At 39.8% G+C, this 19,217-nt stretch overlaps 1 protein-coding gene across 7 annotated transcripts in view; it reads left to right on the top strand.

The window, feature by feature from the left end:
- KLF12 (Kruppel like factor 12) overlaps positions 1–19,217 on the top strand; it is a 443,387-nt gene that overhangs the window by 384,428 nt on the left and 39,742 nt on the right. The gene's annotated exons all lie outside the window — the stretch shown is intronic.

Below are 19,217 nucleotides of genomic sequence, written 5' to 3'. Positions count from 1 at the left end.
TTTTTATTAAATGCCAACTCCTAATTATGTCCTCCCTCAAAGACAATCGTCTAAATATCATTTGTGTCTGACTCTGCCTTCTATGTGGGTTATGTACTACCTCCTGACCAAGGGAACCTGATACAGAATTAGAAATGGGCCCTGAAATCAATAATTTGCTCTCAGGCATGCCTGGTTATATTGCTGGTAAATAATTCATCCTTTTGTGGTAGAAGGTAGGTCTCCAAAGCGATTCTCCACAAACTCCTCATTTTTAACACTTCTCTCCAAACGGGAACAATGAAGCCTGATTTCCTCAGGAAATGGACTGTGTAGTTGGTTAAACCACCTTTCAGTGATATTTTACATTCTTAAGCTTTTTAGAGTTTTACGCATTTTCATACATATCATTCCACTTGTTCTTCATAACAATTCTGGGAGATATCTTAAAAGATATTACTATCTTCATCTTTAAAATGAAGAAGGGCAGAACAGAGTGGAGATTAAAGCATTAGTCTACTTATTTTCATGTTGCAGTTACCACATACTAACTGTGTAAGCTTAAGGCAAGTGTTTTAATAGCTCTGTGCCTCAGTTTCCTAATCTATAAAATGGGACTTGCTGTCAATCCTTGTGCCGTGGTTATTGTGAGGACTAAATGTTGTGAGGACCTAGAGAACTGTAAGAACAGTGTTCGGCAGACTCAATAAATATTGACTATTAGTATTTTAAGGGAAAGCAAACCTAATTTATGCAGGACCACAGCTAATATATAGCTAGCATTAGTTATCTCATTAATGTCTAGAAAGTATTTTGACCCTCTTACAGATAACAAAATGGAGACCTACGTTAACTGATCCCACTATGATACACTCAGCTGACCTCAGTATTTCCACTGCATCCCTCCTGTTCACTCTTCCCTTACCTCTTTTTAAATGTTCATGTTTTCCAAAGTTCCATCTCATTTTGCATAATCTTTCTTAATGATAACAGCCTTCTCCACGGTTTAAGTCCCCACCCTTTTGCCAGTGACAGCTTGGATCGACCACTTCCTCCTCTGTGTGCCCACCAAGTCTTTCTGTCAAAACCCTTGAATGTGTGTGTGCTCGAGCGCGAGTGTGTGTGTGTGTGTGTGCGCGCACGCACGCGCGCCTCTCTCTTTTAGACTCGAAGTCTCCGGTACCTTACAGAAGGTCTGGCCCATACATAGCAGGCACTCTGGAAATCTTAGAAGAAGGAAGAAGAAAAGGGATGGGGCATGGTTTTAAACTGAAGTGTTCTAATCCTCCTAGAATACTTCCCAGAATATTCTGGAATGTTTTAAGAGTTTTCCAAGATTTGCTCAATTAAAATAATCTGCTTATCAGAAGTCTGACTTATCTTGAGTACATACTCTGTGCTAGTCACTGTGCGAATCCCGGGACTATAAAGGTATCCTCAAGGAATGTCTGTCTTTGGGGGAGATTTCAAACTCTCAAGAATGAGTTAGCAAAATTACGTTGTTACTGTGTGTTGATGGTCTTTTGTAAAAATCATGTCTACGCCTCAGCAACTTAACATGTTTAGATATCGCATCATGAGTTGGCCCTGGGCGTCAGCACTGTTTGAGCTAGTGCAATTCATGCATAGAAATTATTTGCACTTTTTCGTTTCATTTCAAAGTTTTTTAAAAAGTGTCTCCATTGTCTCCTTTTCCTAGTGTGGTTTACCACGTTTGTAAACTGAAAAAACAATTGAACTAATACAGTTCCATCACTGTTTGCCCACGTGCACATATACACACTCCTGATGGTGGTAATGCAGTATTTTTGTTTGTGGGTTTTATCTGTGGATCTTTGCCAGCCTGATACTTCTCCACTCTATTGACATTGGAATGTCATTAGAATGCTGATTTCTCTCTGGGTTTAAAGACCCATTTTGAAGGTGTCAGGCATTCAGTAATAGACTTTTGCCTGGTGTAGACTGCCTGCGTTACCTATGTAGTCGGACATTACTATCCTTGAAACGTAAAAACGATACATCATTTATCTCATGACCACTAATGTTGTTCCGCTGTTATTGATTCAGTTGTGTAGTGGCATGCCCTTGACTTGCATGCTTTCAAACTGTTGGGCGTCTTGAAAATAGCATTAAGTGAAAGCAGAATCATGGCTGTTATTGCCCGGAGTTGTCTGAAACAGCATTTGCTTTTACAAGTCGGTGCTTATCAGTAGATCGGGAGGCCTCTGATGGTGGAGATCGTAGATGTGAAGCACAGGTGTTGACAAAGGAGCATTTCCTTCTCTTCTTGCACTTGGTACTTCGGCTTAGTGTGTGAAATATAGTAATTCTTGCATGCGATACTTTCATAAAATATGGAACCACTCGTTGTCACAATCTGGGCATAATATGTCCTTTGTTAGATACATGTTGGGGATAATAATAATTACAGTTAATATGTATCAATATGCATGATTAGGATTAGATTGGTCAGAGATGTCCTTCAGCCCTCATTCCAGTTGACCTGAATGTCACATGATTTAGTCACTGGAAGAGGAAAACCAAAGCCTGCTCCCTGGCTCCTGACCCAGACCCCTTCATGGTGAGCTCCTTCACACCTTCACGATTTTAGTCACAATGAGGCAAGAGTAGTGACTTTCCTACATGAAACATATCCTTTAAACGAGCGTGCATTTACAGTGTACATTCTTTTATGTCCCCAGGGGCTCAAGAACACATGTCCAAAAATAACTCCGTACTGCAGATGATTTATGGTAATGAGCCATATTTTTAAAATGAATACAAATGTAGTGACCGCAACTTCTCCTAACTACAGAATGAGTAAAATGTTTATTCTCATTGATAAATAATAACTGTCATTTTAAGTGTTCCTAAAAGTGACTGATTCTATTATCAGGCTTTGGTCCAAAGGATGTAGCCGGCTAAAGCTAGAAGGCTCTGTGCCTCTAGGTGCAGCTGTCATCTCTGGATTTAACACCAAGATGTAGAAACATCAGCATTCTTCTTTCTTTTTAAGTAATTAATTTATTTTATTGAAGTCTAGTTGATTTTCAATGTTGTATTAATTTCTGCTGTACAGGAAAGTGATTCAGTTATACATATATATGTTCTTTTTCATATTCTTTTCTGTTATGGTTTATCACAGGATATTGAATATAGTTCCCTGTGCTATACAGTAGGACCTTGTTATTTTTCCATTCTGTATATAATAGTTTGCATCTGCTAATCCCAAACTCCCGATGCTTCCCTCTCCCACCCCCCTCCCCCTTGGAAACCACAGGTCTGTTCTCTATATCTGTGAGTCTGTTTCTGTTACATAGATAACAGTGTCATATTTTAGATTCCACATATAAGTGACATCATATGGTGTTTACTTTTCTCTGTCTGACTTACTTCACTTAGTATGATAATCTCTGGGTCCATCCACGTTGCTGCAAATGGCATCATTTCATTCTTTTTTATGACTGAGTAATATTCCATCACACACACACACACACACACACACGCACACGCCACATCTTCTTTATCCACTCATCTGTTGATGGACATTTAGGTTGTTTCCGTGTCTTGCCTATTGTAAATAGTGCTGCAGTGAACATAGGGGTGCACGTATCTTTTTGAATTGTAGTTTTGTCTGGATATATGCTCCGGAGTGGGATGTCAGCATTCTTTATTTCTGAAACACTAGCCTTCGTTGAAGGTAAACCTCAACCAGCTACATTCAGGAAATAACAAACTCTAATAATGTAGAGGGACACACGCACACATTCACATATATGTGTATATCCATACCTGTATGTATATCGATCTCACCCTGCAGTCTTATTTCTTAATACCCTGGTACAGGTTTTGCATGTGATGAGCATCCTGTCGTCATGCTAGCCTTAAGCAGCACATGCTGCTGTACTTTCCATTCTTGCATTGCCCTTCGGTGCCTACACACCTGCTCCTGCAGCTCTGGGACGTAATAGCAGTTCTTCCTGTGCTCCCTGCTCTGGTGTAACTCGCATTGCTGCCACCACCCCTCCCCATACTGGACGAGCTCCCGTGTAGCTGACTCAGGCTCCAGGTGGTCCAGCACAAAGACCCCCGTCACCGGGTCTCCTCTCCTACCACTGATTTGCCAAAAAGGGTTTTATAAAAACTTGTCTTGAGAAGATCCCTACTGGAGGGGGCCTATGCTTATCCTTTTAAATCCTTTTTCACCCATTCTCTCATGGGAAACTCACAGTCAACCTTTGGGACATTAACATTCGGTATCACTGAGCACATTTTGTCAGTGATGAAATTAAGGGTCCAAAATAGAGATTCAGTGATTCGTTCTCTGTAACAAGCCACTGTGGAACAGAGCTGGCACATTGAGATCTCAGTCCAAATTTAGCACTGGATCTCCTAACCCATGCTGCCTAGAGTCAGCTGGAATTCTTATTTGTGGAAGGAGAATTTCAAAGCAGACACATCAGCTCTATTTTATTTCAGTACAAAGATGCCACAGATCTTGGCATTTGGCTTTGTTTGAAGTATGGAAAAATATTTTGTAGAAGTGGGAAAGATGAGCTTCCAGATAAACATGAGAGGTCACAGAGGTTCTTGAAACGGATTTTCAAAACCTTTTTAAAGGTATAGATTAGTTTTCTCTCTGAAATGCTTGACATACAATCCTGCCTCAAGGAACTAGGGAATTACAAGAACTCTCAATGTACTCTGTAGTCGTCTGATTTTTCTCCTTTTTTTTGGACACCACAACTTCCTAGAAACCACCATCATGGTTTTTCTCATCAACACAATGGGACTTTAAAACTAAGGTGAGGACTTCCCGGGTGGCACAGTGGTTGAGAGTCCCCCTGCCGATGCAGGGGACACAGGTTCGTGCCCTGGTCTGGGAAGATCCCACACGCCGCGGAGCGGCTGGGCCCGTGAGCCATGGCCGCTGAGCCTGCGCGTCCGGAGCCTGTGCTCCGCAACGGGAGAGGCCACAACAGTGAGAGGCCCGCATACCGCAAAAAAACCCACACCAAAACTAAGATGATTATTCTGAAATTATTCATGATTCCGCAGCACACTGTTACCAAAACGATTTTTAAGATGTACTTCTTGGATCAACTTTTTCTAAATAGAAATAAATGCACATAAACCTATGCATATAACAACATACATATCTCTTGGTAGTTTTTCAGAAGCCATTTCAAAAGAAGTTTCCATGTAACTTTAATGGAATGAGACAACATTTTTTCTAGTACTTCTCCCCCGCCACCCCTCTTGATTTCTAAAAATATTCAGCTTGTTAAATAATCGTATAGTAAGTCTTTTGGCAAAGCTAAATTCTCGGGTGTTTTCTGGATCTTAAAACAGGGGGCTATTTTAAGGAATATAGCACTGATCAGACAACAGAATTTAAGACTGCATAAGAAGAGTTGGTCCTGCAGGAAGTCAAGATAAACCCCTTCCGCCAACATTCGGCAAGAGGGAGTGGTAGTAACAGCACATGCAGTCCTTAGATAATTCATAGAGGAATATGCATCCTCCAAATTTGCTCATAATCTTTTTTTTTAATATCTATCTATCTATCTATCTATCTTGGCTACGCCGGGTCTTAATTGTGGCATGCAGGGTCTTCTTTGCCACGTGCGAGATCTTCATTGTGGCATGCGGGATCTTTCAGTTGCGGCATGTGGGATCTAGTTCCCTGACCAGGGATCCAACCCGGGCCCCCTGCGTTGGGAGCGCAGAGTCTTAACCACCAGGGAAGTCCCCATATCTGCTCATATTCTAAGCTCAGATTTTGGAAATGGAGCGTAGCCAGAGCTGAAGAAGTCAAGGCTGATGTCCTCAACCCATCTGAAATGTAACAGGCTACTTCCTGCCTCGTTCAGCAACTCTTCTTGTAAGTGGAGAAACTAATGGAAAGATGTGGGATTTTCTTATGTAAGAGAATGAAAGACCAGAGGAGGGTTGAGACTCAAGGCTAACTTTTTTCTTTATGCTCAGGAGAACATGACTATACTATGGCTCTCCCAGACTTAAGGTGGTGATGGAAAGAACTGAGAAACAGTCACTCCTTTGAGCAGGGGGAAGCTGAGCCATTTCAGTCCCTCACCGGGAGAGGTGACTATTGTTTCTTCTGGATGAACTGTTTTCTTAAGGGAAAAGCAGATTGGAATGCTGAGCTCTCATTTGAAAGTATACGCGCTGCCATTTCATATCCTCAGTGCTAAGAGGGTTGATGTTACTCACGTTCTACTGTTTGACCTCTTTAAGGTTGTTTAATCTGCCTGAGCTTTATTTTACTCATCTGTAAAATGGGAGTGATAATGCCATCATCTTAGAGTATTGGAAGAACTAAATAAAATTATACACGTAAAAGAATTAACAAAGCATCCGGCAAACCTTAATTTGTTCTATAAATGTTAGCTATTGTGAGCTATTATGATTTGAACACACAAAAGTTCAGTGAAAGGAAAATTTCTATTTGTGATGCTCTAAGTAGAGACTAAAATCCATATACTCTGTCTTTTGAGCTCAGGTTTGACTGGAGTAAAGCTAGCAAGTAATTTCAGAGATTTGGTTCCGTTCTTAAAATTTTCTGCTTTTCCAAGTGAAAAAATGTGCATGTTCCAAAGAATGCCTTAAATATTCAGAAATATTCCCTGAGTCTAATGACTGTAGCAAGAATCTGAAATAATAAGCACTGCCTTTGCTTCTGTCACTTTTTTTTTTGCTTCTCTTATACCTGTAAATATCCAGCATTTCATTAAATTGACCCTGTTGGCTCTGCTCAAAATCCACAAAATGAGAGAACCGTCAGCAGGTTGGGCTTGAAACTCACCATGTCAGTAGGCTTTCCAGCCACTTTTCAGAGGTCAGTGTGCATGGCCGCAGGAACATGAAGGCTCTTGTCCCTTGGTGGCCTGCGGTAGGTGTGCAGCAGATGACAGAAGGGGACTGTCACAACCCCACTTGCTGCTGAACCCCCAGAACTCAGAGCTGTGCTCACACATAGTAGGTGCTCAAGAAACGTTTGTGAAATACTGAAGAAGTGACTGATCTCACAATGACATCTTGAGATTTTTTTCAAAGCAACTAAACTGTACTTTTTAAAACTTTAAAACTAAACTTCATATGGAATATTTAGAGAGAGAAGAGTGGTAATTGGTTAGTATAAACATTTTCAATAAATTTAGATTTCTTTTTTTAAAATTGAACTATAGTTGATTTACAAAGTTGCATTAGTTTCTGTGTACAGCAAAGCGATTCAGTTTTATATGTATATACATATATATTCTTGTTCATATTCTTTTCCATTATAGTTTACTACAAGATACTGAATATAGTTCCCTGTGCTATACGGTAGAACCTTATTGTTTATCTATTTTATATATAGTAGTTTGGATCTGCTAATCCCAGACTCCAAATTTATTCCTCCCCTACTTTCCCCTTTGGGCCTATTGGCCATCTGTGTGTCTTTGGAGAAATGTCTGATTTCTTGTTTTAAAGTCAACCCCTGAGAACAATGAACTTGTTGAAATTCATCACTGGAGGGACAAAGGTGAGAGTTTAAGTCTTATTATATTAGCCGTACATACTTGAAATTAAAATAATTCGAAACAGTGACACTGAAGCTCTTGCAGATTCCATGGTACATGGTTTAAGACAACTGTCATGGAGCTAAGAGAGAATGTGGCATTGGCCTAAGGATTCTAAGAAGAACTGTGATCCAGGAGATCACAACAGAAGTCTTTGCTGTTACTCCTTGTAAATCTGAAAGCAAGATTCTTATCCCACAAGGAAACCGGAATTTACGGCTTTGAAACCCCAGCTATGTCTGACCAACCCAAAGCTTTTGGGGGTCTTGGGAGCACTGTTGGTGCCACCCAGTCCTGTGGGCAGGGACCAACCCTGATAGGCTCTCTTGTGCTTGGGAGGCATCGTGGCTCCATGGCAGAGCACACCTGAGCTTTTGTCGCTCTCCTTCTGTGCTCGACTTAACGGTGCTTTGCTCTTTCTCTCCTCTAAGATGCAGGAAAGTTTCTGTTCCATGGAAACATTGTCAGGATGAACTGGAACTTTAAAAATGAATAAAACATTTTTAGAGGAAGTTTAACTGCTCCAAGGAAAGATGCTATAGGAATGGAAGGAGTTATTATAAACTTTTTTAAAAATTGGTATGTAAAAATGCTCTTAGCACTTTGAGGAGAATGTGTCCCATTTTACTCCTTATGTTTTGCCTTTGCTCCTGTAATTTTTAGGCCTGTCTTCTGGATGCGAAGATCACATTGGGGGGCGGGGCGGGGGGAGGGCTTTTCATACATGAGTTGCACTGTCTGTCAGAGCAGATTGCTCTGTTGTTTCTCCTGATTTTCCTCAAAGTCTGCCCCACGCCGGTAGACCCACACTTAATATATGCCAGAGCATATATGCTTTCACCTTGGCACACGTAGAGGGTGTATCAAGAATACTTTCCCTGATTCCTGCTTCTTGAGATAAAAAAACATATGGCAAAGAAGATCTTAACTAGTTGCTCTGAAACAGTAAATCAAGAATTGAACTCATTTAAGCAAACTAAAGGATGCATGACATGGCTAGTTCTAAATCATCTCCCATGACGAGGCTTAAGCAGGTTTACCCTGCGGCGCTCAACTGTGATTCACTCTCTCCTGTAACTATTTCTGGGAACGCTTCTTGGTACTTGGAGAGCATGCAAACAGGTCACAGGCTCTAGCTCACACAGTCCACAAAATTGAATAATTTTACAAGGTCTGTGCCCTTGCAGCCCACCAGATCAGCTCTGAAAAAATAGCTGAGTGCATATTCCGGTGCACCACCTTTTTAATTGTCACACCTCACAAGGTGATATGTTTCTGCTAAAAGGAGAAATTATTATTTGGATTTGAAAACTAAACAGCTCACTTAAAAAATACAATTATCCAAGAATGTGCTAACCCCAGGTAAATTTACAAATGTTTTGATCATTGTCAAAGAGGGTGTAATATGTTTTCTGATTATTTATCATTATCTCTATGTAAATGTGAGAATGATTCAGAAATTATTAATAGTCCGCAGTGGTGCAAAAGTCTCTTGAGAATATCAGATAACCATAATGAAAAGAGGCATAAGTGGTGTGTTCATTTCCCCAACCTCTGCCCCTGAGCACTTTGAACTTTCTTAGAGACTTAAACTTCTTACTTTTTTTATTGACATTATGCCTTCACTTCTACATCCTATATGGGCTATGTGACATACATTTTGTTACTTTTAATTGAGATGTAATTGACATATATTAGGTGTTGGTTTGATACATTTACATATTGCAGTATGACTACCACCTCAATGCTGACACCGCCATCACATTCCATAATTATCTTTTCTCTTTTTGCGTGAGAACAATTCAGATCTAGTCTCTTAGCAACTTCGAAGTTTCTAATACAGTATCGTTGACTATATTGACATGTGTTTTTCTAACTGAAGTTTGTTTGCACACTTTTGTTATTGTCTTTGACGTTAACAACAATACTTAATCCATTCCCAGCCCAAAATTAGGGGACAGCGTGAGGTAAGATTTATTGAGGCTAACCCAGTAGCAAAGGCTAACCAAGTAGTAGGCACTGTCTTAAATGCCTTACATGTATGAATTTATTTACTCCTTATAACAACCCTGTAAGTCTGCTTATTTGTCCCATTTTATAGAAAAGAAACTGAGGCATTGAGGCCTTGTCCACAGCTGTACAGTTAGAAGAGTGAGGCTGGGTGATCTGACTCCCACATAGCCCCAAGCACTTAACCACAGACCTTCTCCCATAAGGGATGGCCAACAGACCAGAGTTTACAAATAATATAATCATAAGTGAAAGCTTCATGAAATCATCTTGGCTATGTTTATCATGGTCTTTTCAGCTATGCAGCCCTTTAAGGGTAATCTTAACACCCTGGTTAACTCCCTCAGCACTCGTCGATTCTGTTTTAATCACTCCATAGCTGCTTACATTTGGTCTTTTGTTGTTGTTTTTTCATAAACATAATGCACATTGACTTACCCATATTTTAAGTTCTAAAGATCAGAGACAATGTCTTTTACTATTTGTCTATTTTCCACAAGAAAAGACATGGAAAAACAAGGATAGAGTAAGCACTGAAAAATGTATACTGAATGAGGTGGATTTAAGAAAGTTAAATAATTTGGTTTTTATTCAGCTATTTTTTACATCTGCCAAAATGTGTAATCTTCAGATAATTTGGTATCATTGGTTTTCAGTCACATATTAACGCGAACATGCATTTGGCCAATTTGGTCATCTTCTGAGAGACTCACAGAAATTTCTCCAAAGGAGATGCCTAATACGTTCTCACTGATAATATACATATTCTTTAACTAACTTCTTGCTGAAAAACAAAAACAAAAACAAAATCCCAGGTTCCAGATAAAGCTAAATGAGACAATTGCAGATATTTCCACAAATGCCTAATATTAATGCACAGAATTAATTAAAAAGTCAAAGCCTTGCTATTCTACATTAAAGTATATCGTTATTACCCAATAAACAAGGAAAATTAAGCTGGTAATTAGTTTGAACTTTGTATCGGATTCACAGATGTCTTCTGATAACTCATATTTAATCCTGCAATGTCGTTGCCAGTAATACATTGAATACTTATTAGGTTTATAGGCACATCATCTTTTTGAAGGGTCTCAGAAGTTGTCCTCAGGTAATCTAGATAGGAGTCAAAAGAAAAAATACATTGCGTTGTTTTGGAAATAGGATAAGAAATCTTAGAACCAGTGATACATAATCCTTTTTGTTTAGAACATGAATTTAATCTTAGAAGTTAGTGTGTAATGAAGAGAACTAAAAACTCAAACAGATAATGTTTCATCTATTGCTCTAAAATTTTTTTAAGAAATGAAACTCTAAATGTCATATGCTGGAGTATAGCTATTAATATGTAATTTTCCCCTGGGAAGCCCTTCTGTTTTGGTCACTGTCTTTATAATAAGCAGCAACACTTTATGTTTCTGCTTTACTTTCTCCTTGAATGAACCCAAACTTGCACCAGTGATCGTCAAACAAGTCTGAACAGTGGATCACAACATACCAGTTAATCCCGCATGGCAACAACCCATCTGATAACAGCCCCTACTATCGTTCTTCGGAAGCCGTAATACACATCACGTGGAGATTTGCACCTTCCCTGTAAATAAGCACCACTAACGCTTAGAAATATATAAAGTTTCTGCTTGACAATGTGATCTTTAACATACAGGCACTCATATCACCTGGTACTATGTAAACCTGTGGAACTATGAGATAATGAGAGAAATCTTAAAATGGTGAATTTTCTAGTGTTTTGAATCATTTTACTGACTCTTGGAAATCAGACAGTCTTAAAGTATTACAGTTTATATTGGCAGCTGGAAGAATCAAATATTTATTATATTGATAATTAACTCTCTGAGTTAGGAGCAATAGATTGTAATTCACAGAAACTCCAGGCTTTCTGGAGACATTATCCTTAATTAATATCTCTAGATTATGAAAACAGTTCTCACACTACACATCCATTTTCCCTATACATGAGTTGCATTATGTAGGTTTTGATGGCTGAAAGTAGGTCCTTGAATGGAGGATCAGGGGACGTGTTAGGGGCAACTAAGGAATTTCAGTTAGTAGGGCCTTAAGTAGACTAGCAGGCTAGTAGACTTGTCTTGATGCTATGCATGCTTGGAAGCATGCGTCATGTTCAGGATAGCCTTTGGGAAGAGTGGAGGTGATTTTTAAGTAGCACCACTGGTGGTTATTAAGATGGGAGTAGAACTTCACGGGGGAGGGACCCAAAAAACTCGGTGCATACAGACCAAAGACAAGTAATTTGTCTTAGCATTCAAAATCTTTACCAAGACTGCCTGCCCATCCTTACCTCTTACTATGCGTCCCTACCTCACCCTTAGTCTCAGTTTTCCCATCTGTTAAATGGGGATAGTAGTGTTAACCTCATAGGGTTGTTCTGAAAATTAAACAGATAATCCATACATAGTACAGTGCTTGCATCGGTTATTAAGTGCTCGATAAATATCAGCCAGCATTCTTCTTCTTCCACTCCCTGCAGAAGTAAACTCTGAATTTCTAGTAGACTGCTTTACCCACGTTTGACCAAATACCCCTCATTCCTTTTATCCCTGGGCCAATGCTCAGGTGATTCATCCCGTCCTGGAGTGTGACCCTCTCCACTTCACCCTACGCCTCCCTTCTCGCATTCCCACTCAAAGTCAGGGTCCTGCTCAAATCTCAGTTTCCCAGGACTGATGTCCTAACCACCACAGCCCCCAGGGGTGGCTCCCATCTCTGAATTCCTCTAATGACCACGAACAGTCTTTGGAACACCAGCTCTGTTGTCCCTTACATTGTCGGGTGTCTTTTAAATTATATGTATAGATATGTGCCTTGTCATACCATTACTAAGCCTTAAGTAGAGATTGTTGCATCTGATGCCCTTGGGCCCCCAAATCGCTGAGTAGGAGGTCTTGCAGAGTGGGCCTAGTGGAATAAGTAATCGGCTTTGGAGCCAGACCAGCACCTGGTTGGATTCCTGGCCTGCCACATCCTTGCCGTGTGATCTTGGGCAGTTTTACCTTTCCTGAGCCTTAATTTTCTCTTCTGTAAAGTGCAGACACCCTATAGAATTTTTTGAAAATTAGTGGTAATATGAATCAAGCACCTAGCACAGTTCTGGGCACAGTAAATGCTTCATGATATTGTTGTTATTATACAGAATATATATCAGTAGCTACTGCTTACCTGAGCAGTAGAGAACAGCAAATGCCCACCCTTCTCCCCGCCCCCAAAAGAGGAAAAGACATATATGTTTGAAATTTCAAAGAATATTTTGCCATTTCTAATGAAAATAACAAAACAAGTAGATTAAGCTTCTTTATCTTAACTATCCCAAAGTATTAAACCTCTGTGAACATATAACCATGCATTCCTTCAATAATTAATGCCATGATTTGTATGGCACTGTTGTAGGTACTTCAGATGAAAAAGTGATTAAGAAAAATCTAAAAGACACAGCAAACTAGTGAATATAACAAAAAAGAAGCAGACTCACACATATAGAGAACACACTAGTGGTTACCAGTGGGGAGAGGGAAGGGGAGAGGGGCGAGATGGGGGCAGGGGAGTAAGAGGTACAACTATTAGGTATAAAATAAGCTATAAGGGTATATTGTAGAACACAGGGAATATAGCCAATATTTTATAACTATAAATGGAGTATAACCTTTAAAAACTGGGAATCACTATATTGTACACCTGTGACTTACATAGTATCGTACAGCAGCTATACATCCGTTTTTTAAGTCTTTAATTAAAGACAAGAAAGAAAAAGTCCCCACCCATATCTCTGCTGAGAGAGATGGATGATAGATAAATATACTATATAATATATACTATATAATGTTAGATAAATATACTATATAATATATACTATATAATGTTAGGAGTGATAAGCGACACAAAGGAAAATAAAGCAGTAGACAGTGAGAGGGTGGGGGGAAAGGGGGTGGGAGGGGACATGTATGTCCTCTCTGAAGAAGTGACATTTGATTAGAGCCGTGAATTCAGTGAGGCCAGAAGCCATATGGGGAGAAATAGTTCTAGGCAGAGGAATAGCAAGAATGAAGGCCCTGAGTTGAAATGAGTTTGACATATTCCAAGAACAGTTAGAAGGCCACTGTGGCTGGAGCAGGAATGATAAGGTCTGAGAGTTCCCAGAGGGGCCTTGTGGGTGATAATAGACTTCGGGCTTTGTTTTCAGTGAAATGGGAAACCGCTGGCGTTTTGATAGGACACTGTTTCTTTATTAAGAAGACTATGAGAGAACATTTTGCAGCCATTAGGATGGCTATTATTAAAAAAAAAGTCAGGTGTTAGGATGTTGAGAAATTGGAATCCTTGTGTCTTGCTGATGGGAACGTAAACTGATGCAGCCTCTGTGGAAAACAGTTGGACAGTTCCTCAGAAGTGAAGCAGAGAGTTACCCTATGATCCAGCAACTCCACTTCTGGGTATAAACCCACCAAATTGAAGACAGGGATACATGTACACTGGTGTTCACAGCAGCAGTATTCACAATGGCCGAAAGATGGAAACAGCCCAGATGCCCCTCAGTGGATGAAAGGATATACAAAACGTGGTAACTACATGCAGCGGAATATTATTTGGCCTTAAAAAGTAATGAAATGCTGTTAGTGCTACAAAGTAAATGAATCTTGAAAACATTATGCTAAGTAAAATAAGCCAGACACAAAAGGACAAATATTGTATGATTACACTTATATGAGATACCTAGTTTAGGCAAATTCGGAGAGACAGAAGGTACAGTAGAAGTTACCAGGGACTGAGGGACCAGAGGGTGGGTTATTGTTATATACTGGGAGCAGAGTTTCTATCTAGGGTATTGAAAAAGTTCTGGAAATGGATAGTGGTGATGGTTGTACAACAGTGTGAATGTACTTAATGTCACTGAACTGTACACTTATAAGTAGTTAAAGAGTAGGGCTTCCCTGGTGGCGCAGTGGTTGAGAGTCCACCTGCCGGTGCAGGGGGCACGGGTTCGTGCCCCGGTCCGGGAAGATCCCACATGCCGCGGAGCGGCTGGGCCCGTGAGCCATGGCCGCTGAGCCTGCGCGTCTGGAGCCTGTGCTCCGCAACGGGAGAGGCCACAACAGTCAGAGGCCCGCATACAGCAAAAAAAAAAAAAAAAAAAGTAGTTAAAGATTAAATTTTATGCTACATATATTTACTATAATAAAAAACAAACAAAAAAGACTATGGGGGGAAAGGGTGTGGAAGCAGAAATTCCAGTTAGATGCTGTGGCAGTAAGCCAAATAAGGAATACATGGCTGTGGAGATGGTGAGAAGTATTCAAATTCAGGATGCATGTTGAAAGTAGAGCCAGTAGGACCTTGCTGACAGGTTGTAACTGGAAGAGGATAATCACAAAAGACTCGTAGTTTTGTTCTGAGTCACCAGGAGAACAGTGGTCATTTCCTGAGATAGAGAACACTGGGGAAGGAGAGAGTTTGGGGGAAAATATCACGTATTCACCTTTCAACATGTTAAATTAGATATCTAATGGACCCATGAGTGGAAGTTCAAGATGTATGAGTGTGGAGCTCAGGGAAGAGAGCCTGCAGAAATAAAAATGGTTGGGTGACATGCAAAAAGATGGTCCATGCAGCACACTCTATGAAGCATGGGGGCGAATGTGATCACCCAAGGAGTTGAAAGAGAAGTGGTCAGAGGCCTGAGCTCAGGGACCCTCCGGCATTCAGAGGCACATACATGTGAGGTGCTTTTCACTAGTATTAGCAAGTTTCTATTAAGCACCTTCTCTACCAGGCACTGTTGGAGGTGACTGGGACAGCAATGCCTAAAATAAGGCAGCCCCGCCCCCGCTAATATTATCTATTGCTCTTGGGCGAGTTACTTGACTGAACCCCAGATTCCTCATCTGTAAAATGGGCTTAATCATTGAGGTTCACACAAAGTGAAACAACGGTAACTTGAAACATTTCCTGATTATCCACCTGTTTATACAAGGTGTTTTATTTTCATAACTAATTCATCTTATAACCCTGCAAGGTAGGTATAAAGTTTAGGGAAGCTGATAAATTTTTCTAAGACACAGCTAAAAATTCATTTTCGTTGGCAAGATTCTTACCCGGGTAGTTCTGAACTCACATCTTTCAGTCCATCCAATATTTCAAGCCATTCTAATATGTAAAATACTCAGCAAGCTGCCTGAGGCGATAGTAAGTGCTTCAAAATGCGTTTCTTTCATCCCTTCTTTGTCCTCCCCTCCACTTAAGTGAGTCTCTTAAGTAAGTCCTGAAAAACAAACTCCTATAATTAAAACCAATCAGAAAAGCAATCACTGAGGTCATCAATATGTAAACTGCCAACTGTAAACTTAGTAATATCCCAAAACGAATTTAATGAATGTTAATTGACTGAATAAACAAAAACTGTGCATTTGTAGTCTAATTTTCTCTACAAAGTACCTGGCCTTTAGAATTTACAGATTGGACAGCATTTAATGAAATTCCATTACTATTAAATTAATTTTATGAGCTTTCTTTTATAAACTGCATTCAAGATATCCCTGAAAATACTACCGTAACTTTGTTTATACCACCCTTTTAAATTATTGCTTGTCTGGCAAATGAAAAGAAAGTGCCACTCGGCTGTCTTTTTTTTATGATCATTATTTATTTATTTTTTTGGCCGCGCTGCTTGGCTTGTGGGATCTTAGTTCCCCGAACAGGGATCGAACCCGGGCCCTTGGCAATGAAAGTGTGGAGCCCTAACCACCGCCAGGGAATTCCCTCTGCTGTTTTTTAAACATAAATCTATTGTTTATACGTAGATTAATTTTAATCATTAGTGCCTCCTATCTTGCCACTCTTCCTGGGGACTCTAGGATGGTTAAGGACATTATTATTATCCTGGTCACCCAGGCTAAGCTGCTGGGGTCATTCCTCCCTCTCCCTTATCTGCCATCATCCAGTCAGTTACCAAGAACTGACAAATCTACTTCTGAAGTGTCTTGGAATTGGTCCCCTCTGATTCAGATTTAAAGACAGTACTTTGGTTCAGCTTAGAATCCACTGATTAGATGATGGCAGTAAATAGCTCTCTAACTGATAAAGGCTGATTCACTAATGAATCCTATTTTTATAAGCCAGAAGTTTCCTCCTAAAACTAAAAAAACAAAAAAAAATCCTGACACTTCCAGGACCTACAAAATACGGTTCCTTATAAGGGAACACTTAAAGCCCGTGGTATCTGGCTCTGGTCATCCTGTTCTTGTCTCTTCTGCTTTTTCTTTACCACTCACACATTCTTTTAAGACCCACAAGTCAGTGTCCTACATTAAGCTTGCTCTGTTCTTCTCAGAATTAGACACCTTCTCCCTTTACTCCCATAGCGCTTTATTATTCCTCTCTTTATCACATATCATTTCTACGGCTTTTATAATTATGATTCACATACATAAGTTGGAGCAATTTTTTATTATCGTAACAGATGGCACCAAGTTCCTGCAGGAAAAACTCCTTTGGTGTAGAAAATGTGCTTTTAGGAATGCTTGGAGGTAGACTGACAGCTGAACCCCACTCCTATTTCCCAGCCAAGGATTTGGATATAACCTTAGCCCCAGGGTTTTTAGTAGGGGAAATCTGCCCCGCGTGTGCCAAGGGAAGGAGTTTGTTGTTTTTCTCTTGAATAAAGATGAGATGGGGGTAGAAGAAACCAGAGAAGAGATGAAGGAGAGAGAGAGTGCCAGGAAGATGTACACTTGCCTGAGGCTGGAGGGGACCAGTAAGCAGCACAAAAGTACCCCAAAGCATTTTATAAATACAGGAACACTAGGAAGAGAAAGACAGAGCTCCAGGAGTGCCTCGACGTCTATAGTAAAAAGGGCTACTGAACTCTGATGAGCGTTTGTGGTGGTTCTTGATGTGAAGATTGAAGAAGGTGCTGATTTTTACATCCGGATTAATGATAAGAGGCCAAGATAGCCCTGAGAATATAAACCTCCCAGAAATTTACATACATCTTTTGGGAGTGAGGGTTGGACTTCCACATGTCATATAATGGGTAAATATTTGAGTCCTTTGTCACCTGTCTGAGGCAGATAAATATCCAAATCCTACACCTCACCAGATTATAAACTCTCCGAGGATACTTTTGTATGCCCACTTGCTTTCCTATGGTGAACCCACAGAAAATATTTGTTGTTTTATTTGATTGAATAAGTAGTGTTAAGATGAAAAATACCTATACACCTGACTGCTATTTATTTAAACTCTCATCTTATGGATTTTCTCAGTGGGAAAAAGCCAAGTAAAAAAATAGCAACAGTGCAAATGATATTTAATCATCAATGAATATGGTGCATGAGACTTAGTGTTGTCATCTTGATATATTATAGGTTTTCCATCTTACTCTAGGACTGATGTGATGTAGGAGGAAGTGTAGACTGGAGGTCTTGAGTCTGTCATTTCCCAGGCATTTAACCATTCTTAGCATCTATTTTCTCGGCTGTTTCTCAGCTCTTAGACTGCCAATAACAATATCTACCCTGCCAAGCTTTCTGTAATTTTTGTGATGATCGTCTAAGTTTATGTATGGTGATATAAAAGTCATTCTTATGCCATCTGCAGTATTTGATAGTACACAGTAAGTTTACTATAAACAGCACAGTACACGTTGAGAGGCTACCAATCGTATCTAATAATACTCTGGTCCCGAGAGCTGTGGACAGCGTTTTACCAATAATGGAGAAGAGTGAAGTTAGGAAAGTAAGTGATATTTACATGATGCTTCAAAGCTTGCAAAGTTTTTATCTAACCCTTCTTCTTAAGAAAGATGGGCCAGGGCTGTACTCTTGGTGGATAGTCTGGCTCCGAGATTTTAGTGATATATGAAATTCTAGGTGAGAAGTTCTAGGCAAATAGCATAGAAATGACAGAAACATCAGCTCCATAGAAGCAGGCTAAGAGCAAAACTGAGGTTGGAAAGAAAGTGTAAGTATCAGCAAATAGGAACTTAGTAAGGAATGGCTCTTGGTATAAACATGGTTTCATGGAACCCAAGGTAAAGAAGGAGCTCAAAACGCTTCTCAACCTCTTCTATGAGACCGTCATTCCCCTGATACCAAAACCAGATAAAGACAAAAGAAAACTACACAATATCCCTATGAGTATAGGCTCAAGAGCCCTTAACAAGATACAAGCAAACTGAATCTAGCCACATATACAGAAGATTATATACCATGACCAAAACGGATTTAACCCGGGAATGAAGCTGGTTTGACACGTGAACATCAATCAATATAATACATTATATTAATAGACTTAAACACAAGACCACGTGATTATCTCAATTGATGCAGAAAAGGGATTTGATGAAGTTCAGCATCTTTTCATGATAAAAGCACTCAGCAAGCTAGGAATAGAAGGGAATTTCTTTAACCTTATAAAGAACATCTATGAAAAACCCGTATCTAACATCCTTAATGGGTGACTGAATAGTTTTTCTAAGATCAGGAGCAAGACAAGGATGTTTATACTCACCAATTTCATCCAACATTCTAGCCAATTAAGAAAAAGAAATAAAAGAAATCCAGATTGGAACAGAAGAAGTAAAATTATCTCTATTTGCAGTTGACATGATCTTGTATA

Source organism: Phocoena sinus, chromosome 18 (assembly GCF_008692025.1).
Source record: "Phocoena sinus isolate mPhoSin1 chromosome 18, mPhoSin1.pri, whole genome shotgun sequence".
Taxonomy (NCBI): domain Eukaryota; kingdom Metazoa; phylum Chordata; class Mammalia; order Artiodactyla; family Phocoenidae; genus Phocoena; species Phocoena sinus.
Note: the sequence above shows the minus strand (reverse complement) of the source record. Positions and strands in the feature narration are given on the sequence as shown.